This window comes from Venturia canescens, chromosome 7 (assembly GCF_019457755.1).
Source record: "Venturia canescens isolate UGA chromosome 7, ASM1945775v1, whole genome shotgun sequence".
Lineage (NCBI taxonomy): Eukaryota > Metazoa > Arthropoda > Insecta > Hymenoptera > Ichneumonidae > Venturia > Venturia canescens.
Window position 1 is genome coordinate 14,909,670 of NC_057427.1, and position 15,684 is coordinate 14,925,353.

Here is a 15,684-nt window from a genome sequence, read left to right on the forward strand (position 1 = left end):
GGGTGGGGATAAAATGTTAGCATTGTTAAAATTTCGAACAGTTGGAATCTCGAGTTTATAAACTTCGAATAATAATACGGAGACAGGTGAATTCGACTGGAGCTTTGAGTGTCGAAAGTAAATAAAGTTGAAACTACAAAGTTCGAAGCATGTTTAGGTCGAAAAGGATGTAACGATCGCCCATAGAACGACGACTGAAATGTCGTTTTTTGGAAAATTCGACTACAACCAGAAATACTGCGAATATTCACAATTTCGAAAATATAATAACGAAAGATCGAATATTACTGAGAAAAAGCAAAAATTCGAAACGTTGGTAAGTCGACCGATCGAAATAAAGAAACGTAGCGGAGCTCAAAATACGCGCGTCTCACTCACTTACTTAGACTGGTCATCTCCTATTTCAAACATCGCCATTTTGACTTTCGCCTTTTCGGGCCATCGCGGTTTTGCGTATCTAAGTTTTATAGGCTCGAAAAATTCACTTTCGATTTTTTGCTACTTTATATTTTGGTCTGTCTTTAAAAGAATTATTCTCCATTTTGAATTCGAAAATACGAACTTTTAACTTTCCTATGGTACGATAAAAAACTGCATTCGAAATGAAAATTATCGAAATATATATTTTCGAGAAAATACTAATTGAAAGAAGAAACATTCGGTTAGACGAGTTATCTGTTGAATAGTCGATCGGAAATAAGAATTTTGAATTACCTATTTTTTTCTCCAAACTGATATGACAACTTTTAAAATTTAGAAATATCGACCGTTCTACAGTTTGGTGATTCGACACATTGAACCTTTTATCGCGTTTTTATCCATCATTCGAATGAGAAATTTATTTTTTCAGCTAAATCGTTGCTTTTACTTCTATAGTTTGAACTACTTTCTCCCCAACCCGATGCGCTTCTGCCATTTCGTTCTTTCTTTAGACCCGGCTGATTTTTTTTGTTCACTTCGAGACGACGCCAGCCTCCGGATGGTGCTTATTCCTAATGTCGTTCAATTCGTCTCGATACAATATTCGGCATTATTGTGTGAGTGTACGAAGGCGAAAAATCCGGTATTGATGTTAGCTTAAGCGACAGAGGGGACTCGTGGTGGTCGCGACCCCGATTTGCACGCTTGAGAAATATCACATCTGTTATTTCCTTCGATACATTACACGGGAGCCTTTGAGCATCCGCACGTTACAACACGGACCTCACCGTTGCGGTGCTTAGTTATTGTACGAGTAGTCTTTTTGCAATATATCGCTCAGTATGTTACACCAAACAAAATCGAAGGAAAAAACATTCCCCCTCAGCTCGTTACGGTGATGTAATGGCGTGAAGTTCATAGGGAAATACGCTTCAGAGCTTTGTGAAAATGATGAATAGAAAGAGAAAAATAATGCCGAACGCTTTCACACTATCGGCTGAGAGAGAGTGATAACGCATCGACGAGACCCTTCAACATTTCGGATGAATTATCGCCGATTAATCAAATTGTACGGAGACTCAACAGGGATTTGATGAAGATTATTATTTTGGGATAAGGATCCGAAAAGCCCATATACGCGATTGACTTGGGATTTGATACCCTTATGTTTTTGGCCATTCTGAGCATGAATCTGACAATTAAAATTGGCGCAAATGAAGCTAACCCCCCTCAAATGAGAAAAACACGATTTTTGAGAGGTTTTTCTTAGTTATTTTGGAAAATAATGATTGGAGAGGAAAATATTTTAGACAAAAGTTGTAGATTTTATAAAAATACATCTTTTTTGTCTTACACATTTTTTTTGTAAAATCATTATTTTCTGAGAAAAAGAGCATAATGTGTAAGAACAGAAAAACTGAAATTCCAAAAAATGGAAATGTATGAAACCTTAAGTTAAATAACGGTAAACGTCATGCCAGCAAACTCAAACCCAAACCGAAAAACCCAAACCCAACCAAACCCAAACCGAGAAGAACCCAAACCCAAAAAATCCAAACCCCAAAAAAACCCAAACCAAACGATTCCACACACTCACACACACATCGAAGGTGCTTCGAACCCACCCAACAATTCCACACACACATCGAAGGTGCCCCGGACCCACCCAACGATTTGGGTTGGGTTGGTTTGGGTTTGAGTTTGCTGGTATGACGTTTACCGTTATTTAACTTAAGGTTTCGTACATTTCCATTTTTTGGAATTTCAGTTTTTCTGTTCTTACACATTATGCTCTTTTTCTCAGAAAATAATGATTTTACAAAGAAAATGTGTAAGACAAAAAAGATGTATTTTTATAAAATCTACAACTTTTGTCTAAAATATTTTCGTCTCCAATCATTATTTTCCAAAATAACTAAGAAAAACCTCTCAAAAATCGTGTTTTTCTAATTTAAGGGGGGTTAACTTCATTTGCGCCAATTTTAATTGTCAGATTCATGCTCAGAATGGCCAAAAACATAGCGGTACCAAATCCCAAGTCAATCGCGCATATGGGCTTTTCGGAACCACACCCTTATTTTGCTCTTAAGAAGGAAAAAGATTTTTTATGCCAGCATGAGCTGATTTCTAAGTATTTCATGTAACACGATAGAACTTTCATCGTTTTTCAATATTAAGGTAGATTATGCCCGAAGGATCGTATTTTATGGGTGTCTAAATTGCATCGATCTTTACTCCTTAAGGAGTTTCGGTACAGGCGATACAATGTTGCCATGCTAAACCATGCTAAAAACATAAAAAATTTCAAAAAGTTCAGAATTTTATAAAATTTGGTGAACATATTCTTTAGGAACAAATTTGACAATACAAATTTTTTTTTAATTTTTCTTCTACACAGTTATCGAGTAATTAATCACTAAAGTTCACGTGTATAAGCATAGTGTTTCCATATATATAGGTATACATTCCGGGCATAAGAAATCTGCTGTAATGCGAAATTACTCGATAACTAAGTAGAAGAAAATTTTGAAAAAATTTGTGTCTTCGCACTTAATGTTGAAGAACATTATCACCAAATTTGATCAATTTCTTAATATTTAGACTTCTATACCGAAACTCCTTAATCAAAGATATAATCACTTTAAATTAATGTCAGAGTTATTAATTCGAAGTTGTAAATAAATTTTGTCAACTTATGTTTCGGCGAATGAAATTACTAATCGGGGATCCATCATTGATTGAATCCAAAATTTCATTCGTCCCTGGTCAAAATACACTATAGATTTTTATGTAAAGAATCGCATTTGAGAGCCTAAAGGGAAAACACAACGGGAAATGGATCGAGAAAAAAGTATTAATAAGAAGACAGAAGGCTATGACAGGGATGGCCTGAGCCAAGAAGAAACAAAATGCCGAAATAAGCAAATGTGAGTTAATACGAGTGCTCATTAACGTAATATCAACGTAATATATCTTTATTACTAGTAAGACAATCGTCTCGAATTTTTTTTCAAACCTTTATTATATACTTCATTGTTTTTGTTTACTTTTTCATAAAATTCGTACGAAGCGTTCATTCGTTATATGGAAAGATGAACGATTTTTTACGCATAGTCCCCACAACCCTGTGTGTTTTTTTTCATACTTAAAGACGTTTATCTCAATAACCAATGAGACGAACCTTTTAAAATTTGATATGCGTGTGAGTCGATTACTCATTTAAACTCTGTATAAATTTTAAGACTTCCTTAAGGAAGTTAACGCGAATCTAATGGAAATGGAAAATTCCAACTTTAAGACTTGACATTTTGAAATATGCTAGAAATATACACCGTGCGTCTATTCCCGGAATTATTAGAGGATCTACCGTCTAGTTATCGAGAAATGAATCAACAAAAATCACATTTTTTGAAGGGTTATACACAGGCTCTTATGACAGGTACACTCCCTGTGTGATGATTTGAATTTAATGTAATAGGATCCTCCCAACTTTGAAGAGCCAAAAACGAAAATAAGAAAGTAGAATGTTTTTAGAGACCAATGATGTCTTAAAAAATCCTTGTTAACGTTGAAAATAACTTGGGAATGGAAAAAGAAAAAACACTTTTTGAGGTTAACGAGTAATAACGGCATAAACAGCGGAAGTTTCGACAATCCCATGAGCCAGCTGGTTTAAAATATAGATATGCATACGCATGTAAATAGAAGATGGCTATTGTCACACTTTGCTTGACGATTTTACTACGAAAGTATTTTAACCGTTATCATAATATTCAAAATTTATCATGACGCTGAAGTTTCCAACGTCGGAGTCCAACGAAATGATCTAAAAAAACTCTCAAATAATTCCAGTAAATCTCCAATCTTGTTCCCTGCCGAATTTCCAATTCGTAATTTTTCAAGCCACATCAATAATTCGTGAAATAAAAAAATAATGAATTATAAATCTTTTTTTCGTTCATTTCGTTGAACATCAACGTTGCAAGCTTCAGCGTCGTAATTTGTCAATCTTAACAAATAAGCTACACAAAATTTTAATAATTGCGAGAATAAATTTTAATCGTTTTTTTTATCATCAAGAGAGCAAAAAAGTTCAGTTGCTTTTTTGAATCACAAATAACGTTTCGTGAAGGAACTATCTTAAAATCTTTTTCTGTATGTTATTTTACAGATGACGCGATTAGTCGGTAATCACAGTAGTTTTAGATCGAATGATCGAAAGAAAGACTCACAGCTGGTGGATCGAGCAAGCAAATTTTGTTTAGGATCATGTACCCGGTTGTCGACATCCGTTCCCAATGACTTCGGGTTTCTTAAGCTTGTTTCAAAACTGAATCCCATCATAATATATCCTGAGCAGCAGAGTACAGCAGAGTTAGGAGGCTGATACCGTCTCGAATGGCCGAACGGATGAACGTACGAGAGGGGAATGATCTGTGTATTTACGCAACTGTAAAAATCAATATCAGTGAATTCTCCAAGAAACCTACCACGAACGGAGTAGATTATTGCGAATTAAAATTTCAACTACTCCTTCTCCCATTGTGCCGTTGACTTAAAGATCGTAACAGGGTTACGATCGCAAGATCGTAACTGAGTTACGATCCCAAAGAAACTCTTTGAGTGCTCTATGGTTTAACTCTGTTCAGCCGGCTTATCACTAACCTAAAGATCGTAACATGGTTACGATCCAAAAAATCATAAGTAAGTTACGATACGCATTTGGTGCGCGGAGCATAAACTGGAGTATCAAAGTTTCGCATTCATTGCTCCACGAGTTTTTTGAAAGCTCAACTTTCTATCCCGTTCGATGATTCATCAGTTTGGTCGCGCGGCGATATCAAATTCGGATACGCTTTCTATGTCCCATTCCGTTTGTCTGAGAAAACAGTTTGTCTCTTAATTGATGCACATAGTGTATCTTTACTTTGAACGAAAACGTTTGTCCTGGGAAAATGTTGTTCAAAGTAAATGCTGTGACCCTTTAAACGTACTTCAGTCAAGTGTACATTGGTACTGTGAGAGCCGCGAGTGTATGCTTATAGCGCGCATCTGCTTACTTTTTTTACTTCATATTTCTTGTGCCGAAAGAGTCGTGTGCATTACGAGTAGCTTTTATAGACGGCGAACAGAGAAAAAGAGCACGGAGAAAGAGAGATAACGGGCGGGAGCAAGAGCGGGAGAGAGCCAAAAGGCTCGTGCTTAGCTTTGGTGAAATACGCGCGGGGAACTTTGTCGCGAGATACAGTGATAAAAGTGTGAGATTCAAGCGGAGGGCGAAATGTACAGGACGAAAATCTAGGCTACACGAGAGAGGAGAAAAGAACGATAAGCGAAAATGGCAAAGTTTATCCGTTGCATTCTCAAATACACCAACTGTTTCTTCATTTAGCTCTAATACGTTTATCTTTATAATGATGAAGTATAAAGAACTGCTACCGGACGACGAGGAGAGCTACGCTATTTTTTATTTCTCCCAAGCGCCCCAGGGAGAAAGGAGCTCGCGGACCGCCGTTCCAGCTTAAGGGGACGCGGTAAAAACGAAACTGTACATTGAAACTAGCGCATTTTTCGCGTTTCCTCGTTATTTTCCGCAATCGCGAGATGCTTTTTGTGTATGTACCAAAAGTAGAGAAGCACAAATTGGGAAAACCAATTCCACTTGAAGAAGCTCTTTCTCTTCTTTTCTTTCAAAGCGGATAATTGGAGAAGACGCTCCGGTGAAAGGAGATTGAGGAGCTACGTACATACAAGTTTCAATTTCCATCTTTTCTCTCTCATTGTCTTTAATGAGAAGATTGGTTTTAACTGAAGATTAAGGAGTTGAGGAGGAACGCTCCTCCGCGGAGTAACACTCCGTGCGACTTATACTTATACTCGTTTTTTCCGTTCCCGCGGTCTTTCTATAAGTCGCGATTGTTTTCAAGACATTTTTATTATTTTCTCCGGAATTCATTGTTCGATTTTAATCTGACTGAGCGTCATTAATAACATGCCATCTACGACAGTCTTCATCTATGGTTGCATTTTCTTTGCTGATACATATTCTACCGTCGCCGTCTCGGTCCATCGTTGTAGACTTGCCGAATTGCCGAATTAAGCGAATTGACGATACGAAAAATTGAGGAAAGCTTAAAGAACCAAGTACGAATTTAAGGAAGTTGAGGCTGTACAGTCATTTTTTTTACCCAAAAGTGATGACCTGTACCTTTCAAAAGTTAGGCCAGTTTACAGTTTGGCAATGTTGCATACAAGAAAATTTGGGGAAAAAAAGACGAAAAACTGGTGAAAGCTCAGTCGAAAACACGAACGGTGACGATCCTAGCCTCAAAAAACTGCACGGGAAACAGATTATTATTAATATAATCTCAGCAAATCTCCTAATAAATCTGAAAAAAATTGACATTATTTAGCAAGCGTTGCTCATGTTGCCCAAAAAATTTCATATTTTTAGCATCATTTTTAACGGAGATATCACTGAATGTGTCTTGACTTCCATAAGATTACATGATATTTGGCCCAAATTGTTATTGATTTTTCTCAGCAACGACGCTCCTAAATTGTCTGAAAATTTAACTGATTTTTTTTTACACTTCACTTTATAAGATGCAATCGGTTTAAAAGCGGTGACATCATTTTCATTCTAATGCCTCAACTTCCTTAACGAGGCCGGCTCAATGAGTAATCTGCAAGATCGCCGATCAGAAAATTGCAAGTTTCGTACTTTTATTCAATCCCGTATTATAGTTGCATGGACTTCGAAATGAACGTGCTTTCTTTCTTTCGTAAGCGCTACCGAGTTTCATTTCAAGGCTCAAAAATAGTTATACAAGTTTCGACTTTGTTTTTTTTTCCTCTCTTTCTCTCTCTCCATTAACATCCCGGAAACGCAGACCTTTCGAAAGAGCTCGATCCTAGTTTATTATATTTTCAGTCCAAAGCCACAATCATCGGCCATTGACACAGCTGGATACGACCTTTACTCCGTACAGCATAATTGCTCCGTGTTACCCGTTGTTTCACTCACGTTGATCCTGTCGTTTGTGCTATATATGCGATCTACGTATACATATACTGTAAACACATATATCTTATCCAACGGTGAACGCAGCGAAATGCTTACGAGCTGCGATCTGCTCGTAAAAGCCTCCGGCGAGGGTTGTGGTGTGCTCCTCTGACGACTAGCGAGCGCTGGAAACGCATTTTCCATTTCATTCGCGTCCCTGTGCTCGTTGAAGCTCCAATATCACGTGAATATAGGTACTAAAGTCCGCTGTGCAAAGTGTACGAACTACGTACAAGCGTCGAGACATATATACCTTATAAATATATATATATATATATATATATCTACATATTTTTATTAAAACGAGTATTTCAATGACAGTTGACGTATAAAACGAGTATTTCACACGACACACTTTTGCGACAGTCATCAAACTTCTCGCCACGTAGAATTCACGACACAACAGTATTTGTCTCCCGCCGCATTGTTGGCACTGATGATTTATCGCTGCGGCAAATGGCAAAATAGCATCGTACTCGTTTTACGCGAAATTTTATTCGTCAAATTGTTTACTCGGCGTCAGATCGCGCGTTTGTTGTTGATTAGTGTTGCGCCAGGCGTCCGCTCTCGTGTTTTTTCTAGTATGCTTGGACTTGTTAGAAGTTTCAGGAAATTTCTTATCCAGTGCCCTCGTGTACAGCAACTGGACCCTGGTACTTCATCATTATTCGTTTATTTAATGAAAGATTAACGGAGATTAAATTTATATGAAATGCAAATGCTTTAATCCCTCGTTGTACCCTGCGTGCGGTTCGCCGAAAGTCACTCGGTGGCTGCTAAATGTATTTTTTCGCTCAAGAAGAACTCAGCTTCGAAATTGCTTCACCAAATGTGCAGCAACTTCATAATTACTGTTTTAACTTTTCACTGAACGGGCTCCAAAGATCTAAGTTCAAATCCAAGTTCAAAGAAAATATCGTGGATTCAGCTGTTTTTTGCTGAGTGAATCGAATCATTTGTCATTTGAATAGAACAAAAGTTGAATCGACTTCATTTTCGTTCTATCGGCTATGCTGGGATTTCTTTCGACGAAGAAAACTTTTTTTTTCTCACTGGACTCACGACGAGCACTCGCGGGAACATTGACAGGTTCATTCTCCCCTCAGCAGTACGCAAATACTTGGCTCTCCCGTGAAACGTTCAGAATTAATGTTCATAATCATAAAGTGGCTGGCTCATTCTTCTGTTTTCTCCATTACTTACCGGTTTAGCAGGAAATTCAAAGTTTAATATTTGCCGGAGTAATAAGTTGGCTGACCATCGACTCGCACGTAATTTGGTCAACGAATACTTGACAATCTTCTTGCGAGGTTCACGGGAGGGTAATTCATCGCTCCTATAGCTAAGAATTTATCGGAAAATTTGTGCGGCTTCGTAATGAAGGAAAAGTTGGGGGCGTGTCGTAAAGAAAAGACGCGAGGGCGAGTCGAGGGTATATATACTCGAGTCGCGAGGAAAAGTTTTTCCTCGTAGTATAAGTAGTATTGGGGTATTAGGAAGAGGAGGCTCGGCTGGCAACTTCCTCCGACAGGCCTTTCTAATATACCACCATCGATAATGTTTCGAACGTAGAGCATTATTACACCGAAAGTTCAATAATATCCTCCGTACGATGTACACTTGGGAATTTATTTCGATAACCCTTGCATTCGGCTTACCTTGTCTTATTGTTTCGCGAATGTGGATATGAAGCTGTTGATCGCGGCTCGATACAAGTGAGAAAGCGACAACGCGAGGGAAGCATCTTGCAACGTTTTTGAGGAGGTTCGAGCGTATCTTGTCTATTAATTTTTTGAAAACAGACAGCTTAAGACGGTATTGAACTTCTGGCGAAATATGCCGATGATTCACCGTCTCGGAACTGAGATATTTATTGTTGAAGTTCGCAATTTTTTTCAACAATTAATATCTCGATGGCCAGACGGTGAAAGCTCTCCAAATTTTTCGCAGATAATTGAGCGCTGTTCAACAAGATTCACGCAAATTTTCAGTTCATTAACCTGGAGTAATAAAATCTAATGTATTTTTCGCTCGAGCTTCCTTCAGCGCGTTGTTCCAGCTCGAAGTTATTGGCATCACGAATAAAATCATTGTCGATCTTTTCTGCCAGCCAATAAACAAAAATGAAGCAGGTGGCAAGCTTCCGGAGTTGCTTATCTTGTCTTGAATAAGTAGCAGCGAACGAGCTCGGTGCGTCGAACAAAATGTTTGCGAATGCTCTGCTAAAAATATTATCTCGTTTCCAGCTGAAAAAGATGTACAAGGAATTGCAAAAAATATACAATATATGCAATTCAATGATATATAAACCACCGACAGTTGGAGACGTGAAAAAAGAAACGGATATATTTTAGCGCATGTACGATATTTTTGCAGAATACGCTGGAAAGATAAAGCTGCCAGCGCGATGGCGAAAGGGGACGCGATTCGGTGCTTTTCCTCAAAGAGCGAAAAAATTACAGGAAAGGTTTGAACACTCGGACCACGGGTGAACCGTGAAAAAGAGGAAAAATCTATTGGCCACGTTATTTTGCAGGGTTCAAACAGCAGCAGTCGCAGCATAGAGAGGAGCACATTACCAAATGCTACTCTACTTCTTCTACCGTATATTTCATTGATTGTATGTGTCTATAGATATATAGAAATACATAATCGCGTTATTATCGGTGCAGACGATAAAGGTTGGGGGCAAGACTTTTTTCCCTTCGCGTCGACATTTCCGTACCTCTTTTATTATCGACCTGTACTTTTGTTCACTATCTCACGTTGTGTAGGAGCTGTATATGTCAAAGACCCTTTTGCAGCTTCAACCTCCGAGGGTCCCTCTTCGATCGAATATATTGAACTCGTAAATTATTCTTTCCCTTTCTGCATACGCGAAAAAGTACGCTCAGTTTTCCGGCTTCTCGTTCCTTCGAAATGGCACACGAGAAATGAAAAAATTCGCTCTTCATTTTCACCGGAGATGCACACTCGAACGCTGCTTTCTCATTGACGTTCGTTATACTCAGTGTGATTGAACAACGGCCTGAAAAGGGGAATGTAAGATATGCCTTTTTTTTTCTTTAATTCTTTATGAATATTTGATCCTTTGCCCTACGGCATACCCAACACGGGAATTTGAATTGGGTCATAAATCCGCGTGTCTTATGGGCTCGTTGTTGTTGATGAAATCTCCAAGTTCAAAAGCGGCTCATTCCATTCTACTTTGCCTATTCTTGCTCTCATGTTCCCGCTCTAGTCATCCTGCTTGACCTACTTTCCTTCTAATAATTCCGCTTATGATACCAGGCACTTAGGTGGGATTGGGAAAGCTTGCAGCCTCTGAAAATGGACACGTTAACCTTAAGGGTGGATTAGCCTGGTTACGAATGTATGTAAATAAGTATTTATTCTTCACTTTATTATTACAGAATCAGAGTAAAGCTTTCATACGATGGCAATTAAATGGCTTTTGGCAATTAAATTGTTCGTAATAACCGGATTGTTTTGACGGTGGGGTTTTCCGTCCAGAATCTGAACAAACGTTTTATTTTTCATTCTTTCAATCGAGCAATGAAAATGAAGCAAAAATCATTCTCATTATTCCATTCGTCACATTTCTAGAATGCATTATTTCGAATTCTTTTTATTATTATTATTTCAATCGAGAAAAGTTTTCAAGTGATCGAAGGGATTTAGGTTTTTGTGTTGTTATTGTACTCTGAACATAAAACACGTTAGAATTAAACGAAATTAAACTTTTTCGATTCGCTCGAAACACCGAGGTTCCTCGAGCCTCTGAAATAGGAACAAATGAATTCTTCTCCGACAGATTCTCAGTCGCAGTGCGCGGGATTCGTTCAATTTAGGATGTAAAGTGTCATGTCCGTTACACATGTTTTCGTCAAATGTTTTGCAACGACTATTAAGTAATTGACAGAGTAATGCGGAACTTTCAATTGCCCTGTCTTATTCTTTTTTCGCGGCTGTCTCTTTTTGCCACTCGTAATGAACGATGTTCTGTCACTTGGCGAGCTGTTTCTAGGTCAGGTTTTACACTAGTGCAGGACGTCTTTCGCGCGCCACAAATTCCCGAACAGTAGCTCCTTCCCTACAGATATATGTATATACGTGAGCTTGGGAACGCCGGGTAGAGCGTCGGCTGTCGGATTTTCCGGAGAGAAAAACTTTTGCGATTTTTAGCGACACCGGAACGCGTCCAACTTCTATTCTCTTTCCCTTTAACTATGGATATATGTGCCAGGCTTGTGGTACCCACCTGGTACGATGTTCGCGTTTTCTCTCGAGCTTTTCTCTCATCAAGATTGATAAACGTTGTCGCGTACGCGACGTGGTCCTTCATCAGCACCTTACCCGCATGTTCTCTCCCTCCTTTTCCCTCTTCTTCGTCTTCTTCTTCTTTCGTCTTCTTGCTTTTGTACTCGGTTCTTCGATTTACCATCTTTCTCCTTCGTTTCGGATGTCCATACACATACACACGTGTATGTGTACGAACTATATGCACCAGCATGAGAAAGATGAATGATCGGCTTACGGGACCGGAAGTTCCTCGGCTTTTCCATGTTTGCCATGATATATCGTCGTCTCGTCCCTACGCCTTTTCTCTTCTCTTCCTTTTCTTTCCTTCGTTCCCTTTCTCTTCTCCTCTCTCTCTCTCTCTCTCTCTCTCTCTCTCTCTCTTATCCCTCCTGTCTTTCACACTTTTTCTGTCTGATGTTTGGAAAAAAAAATACATTTTTCGTGCCCCTCAAAGCTGTCGGGTTTGCAATCCAGTGAATCATTTGTTCCAATCATATTCTCCCGTAGTACTGCTTCCTCTAAAATGAAAGTTATGAATGTTTTGATTTTTCAGCTTATTCGTTCTTGATGCAGTTTTGCCAAAGGTTTTTGGAGAATAAACATTTTGAAGATTTTTCTTACTGATTTCTCCCTTGCTTCTCGCTCGCGTTAGCCAACTCGATGTCCATAAGTTTTTTCTCCATATTTTCAATTAGGTGTACGGTCAAAAGATCCTGAGACGAACTATCCTAATATAATAACATTTTCGATTTGAAAATATCCTACACTCGCGTAAGACTGAATATTTTTATGCGTAATATTTATGAATTATAAAAATAATACTGCGTAAGTAATATTATAAAAATAAGTTTGGATGTTTTTTCGGGTTGCGCGCGCGTGTGTGCAACGATAAAAGTGTGTAAAACAATATAAAAATAAAAAATCATTAAACAAAATTATAGAGGAAATGGTGTCTCAGGATATTTTGTCCTGGGAGCAATTATCACGTAACTTCTCAATCATGAATCTGGAATTTATCAGGATTCATTTTGGAAGCTCCGATATTCTATCTGTTCCATGTATTTTGATCAATTTTGCATACTATAAAACAGACAAAATGGTTGAAAGCAGTGCAATGGCTTGACAGATACTCCAAAAACTTGTAGTCCTTCGTTTTGGCATAGAATGCCGCGCTCATGTTTCGTCCGATCTCGTAGCGTAATGTACGGAACGACAAAAAACTTTCGCATCCACTCGAGGCTGGATACGTAGCGATTCGAAGGAATCCGCATTAAATCGTAGCGTTGCTGGTACACGAAGTTTACGCCATTTTGGGTCACGATCGAAGCTCTAGATCATCCTTTCTTCTCTCTCTTTTTTTCACTTTTCGTTTTGCTCTCGTTCCACATCCATATGGACACGATTATTTTCGCAATGCTATCCACATATGTGCGTATCTAGCTTCCGATCTTTGCTTCCTCCTTTTCTTTGGCTTTCATATCTCTCCATCCCGCTCTCTCTCCATCTCTCTTGCGTATATGAGCAAATATCCTAAATATATAATGCAACGCAACGTGAGCACGTTCGACCGATGAGCAAGAACTGTTTGTGCATTATCCCAGGCGCCAAATGATTCATGACTCACGTATTTCCGCGCCAGTAACTAATGGCGCTATACCTGCTTCACGACCGTGCAGATGACAGAAATAGCAAGCTTCGTTATTATACGCGCTCCATTTGCTGAAGTCAAACAACTCGATAATCTTACCGTTCTCATTCCCTTCTCTTTTCATTCAACTAGTCCAGGTACTTTTGCACTTTTTCTTTCATTTCTCCTACCAGCTTGTTCATTTTTCATGGTCTTATGTATTCGTGACTGCGGCACATCGCATTTACATACGTGCCAGCACGCGCACCTTCGTTTATGTAATGACACCAGGAGTCCATAACGGCTACACGCTTCTATAGGAATTCTCGTACACACTGAGATAGTTGGCTCTCGGGGGAGTACTTTCTGGCAACCAACTGCGGTAACGGCCCTCGCGTCCGGCTAACGCATCGACAACTTTTAATATCTTGCCCCTTTGATTTACTTCCTATTACTTTGCTTCGTATCTGTGTGTACACGTTCATCTTGGAAAGGGAGAATTTTCTGTGTATGCGAATGTCCGAGTACGCGGGGTGCAGCTCTGACAGCGATCGCATGAACTATTCGACAATTTAACCGAGGGCTACAAAACGCAGAGACACGAAACTCCGGCCGTGGCATTTCGTCCGATTTCTTCGGAGTGACGAACGATTTTGGACCTTCAGGAATCAATGGAGCTTCGACATTCGAGTCGCAGGTATGTAGACACCCGCATGATGAGATAAAAAATCGGAGACTCTTGAAACGAGTAAACGGCGATTGGACGTTCTCGGGAAATCCAATTACACTGGACTCCCTTTAAACTCTCTCTCTCAACTTTCCTGTCTGAATTGAGCATCAACGGAAATTCAGCATCGCTTCGTTTTCGAAAAAATCGCTAATCTCACCAGCGCGCGGGTACATACGTGAGCGAGTATACTGCGCATAACGTATTCCCTTTGATCCGTTATGTATGAGCTCGTACGTTAGAGCGAAAATATGTATACGCGTTTGTACGGACGCTGTTAAAAACTTTCGCATCGTTGGAATTAAACGGAAATTGTTCTTTTTTCGTAGTTTAAGGCACAAATGTTGTCGGTCATATCCTATTTTCAGGCTTTGTGGAATCGATTCTGCACTTTGTTTCCTTTGATTTTCTGGCGTGTCGAGTCGATACAAAAAAGTGTTATCGAAGTGTGCTTCGTTTTTTTGCGCATGAGCCGATACTGTTTCAGAAATTTCGTTGACTGTGAATTGTGGCAAAGTTTTATCCATAAGTCTGTATTGTTTGTATGTAGAATTGAGTTGGGAGGATTAACGGGAAGAATGAAAAGTGAAAAATAGCAGGGACGCGCCGAGCTATTATTTATGTTTCATTTCACGCCGTTTTCTACTCTTCCATAATAATTGTTGTAAAAATACGTCTAAGAATGGGCTTAAAAACGAGTGTAAAAATGTTTCTGAAAAAGTTCGTAAAACTCTCTGTAAAAACGTCCATAAAAAGTGTTTAAATTAGGCTGTAAAAAATTGTGATATGTTGAAGCAAAACCTGTCTAGGGCCCTTTGGAGGAAAGCAAACTTTGTACCTTTATCACCGTCGTTTATGAGCTTCGGAGTACCTTTGTGGGTACTACCGTAGCACCTTTACTCGCGGACTTATGACGAATCGAAATCACCGGAGAATTCACCGGAAAGCATGAAAATTGCCAGCGCACGTTTGCTTCTTTCTCTGTAAAATCAGCGTCGTTCGATATTTATAAATGTAATCATGTGAAATTGAGTCATCCGATGACGCGTTAAGGTTTTTCAATAACGGAACCCGATTTCTTACGGAAATTTTGAAAAAAATATATGTCGCGTAGAAAAATCTATCGAATCGATTGAAAAAAAAGCAGTTCTACCGAATGGTTTTTCAGATATTGCAGGTTAAAGTTTTATGGTTTCTCCATCTGAACACGTGGTAATCGTCAAACAAAAAATGTGTATCGAAATAACTCGAGAAAGGTTCTTACGATTTTGATTTGAAAAAACACACAGTGCTAAAGAATCTTCTGAAGAAAAAATTAAAAAAAAAAACATCTACCGTCTAATTTTTGAGAAAAAAATTATTGTAATAAAAGTCGTATGAGAATTTGAGTGGGAGAATTTCAAGATTCGCGACGTGTGGCAACGCTGTCGCGTGCGACAAGCCGTGATTATCACTGTACTTTAGGATGCTGCGCTCGTCTCGGACGTTGTCATGATTCACGCGCTTTTGAGCGTTCATTTGTACACTCGTATATGCGCATGC

At 39.0% G+C, this 15,684-nt stretch overlaps 1 protein-coding gene across 1 annotated transcript in view; it reads left to right on the forward strand.

Annotated features, from left to right (window-relative positions):
* The window catches only part of tei (teiresias), a 241,929-nt gene that overhangs the window by 9,312 nt on the left and 216,933 nt on the right, over positions 1-15,684 (forward strand). The gene's annotated exons all lie outside the window — the stretch shown is intronic.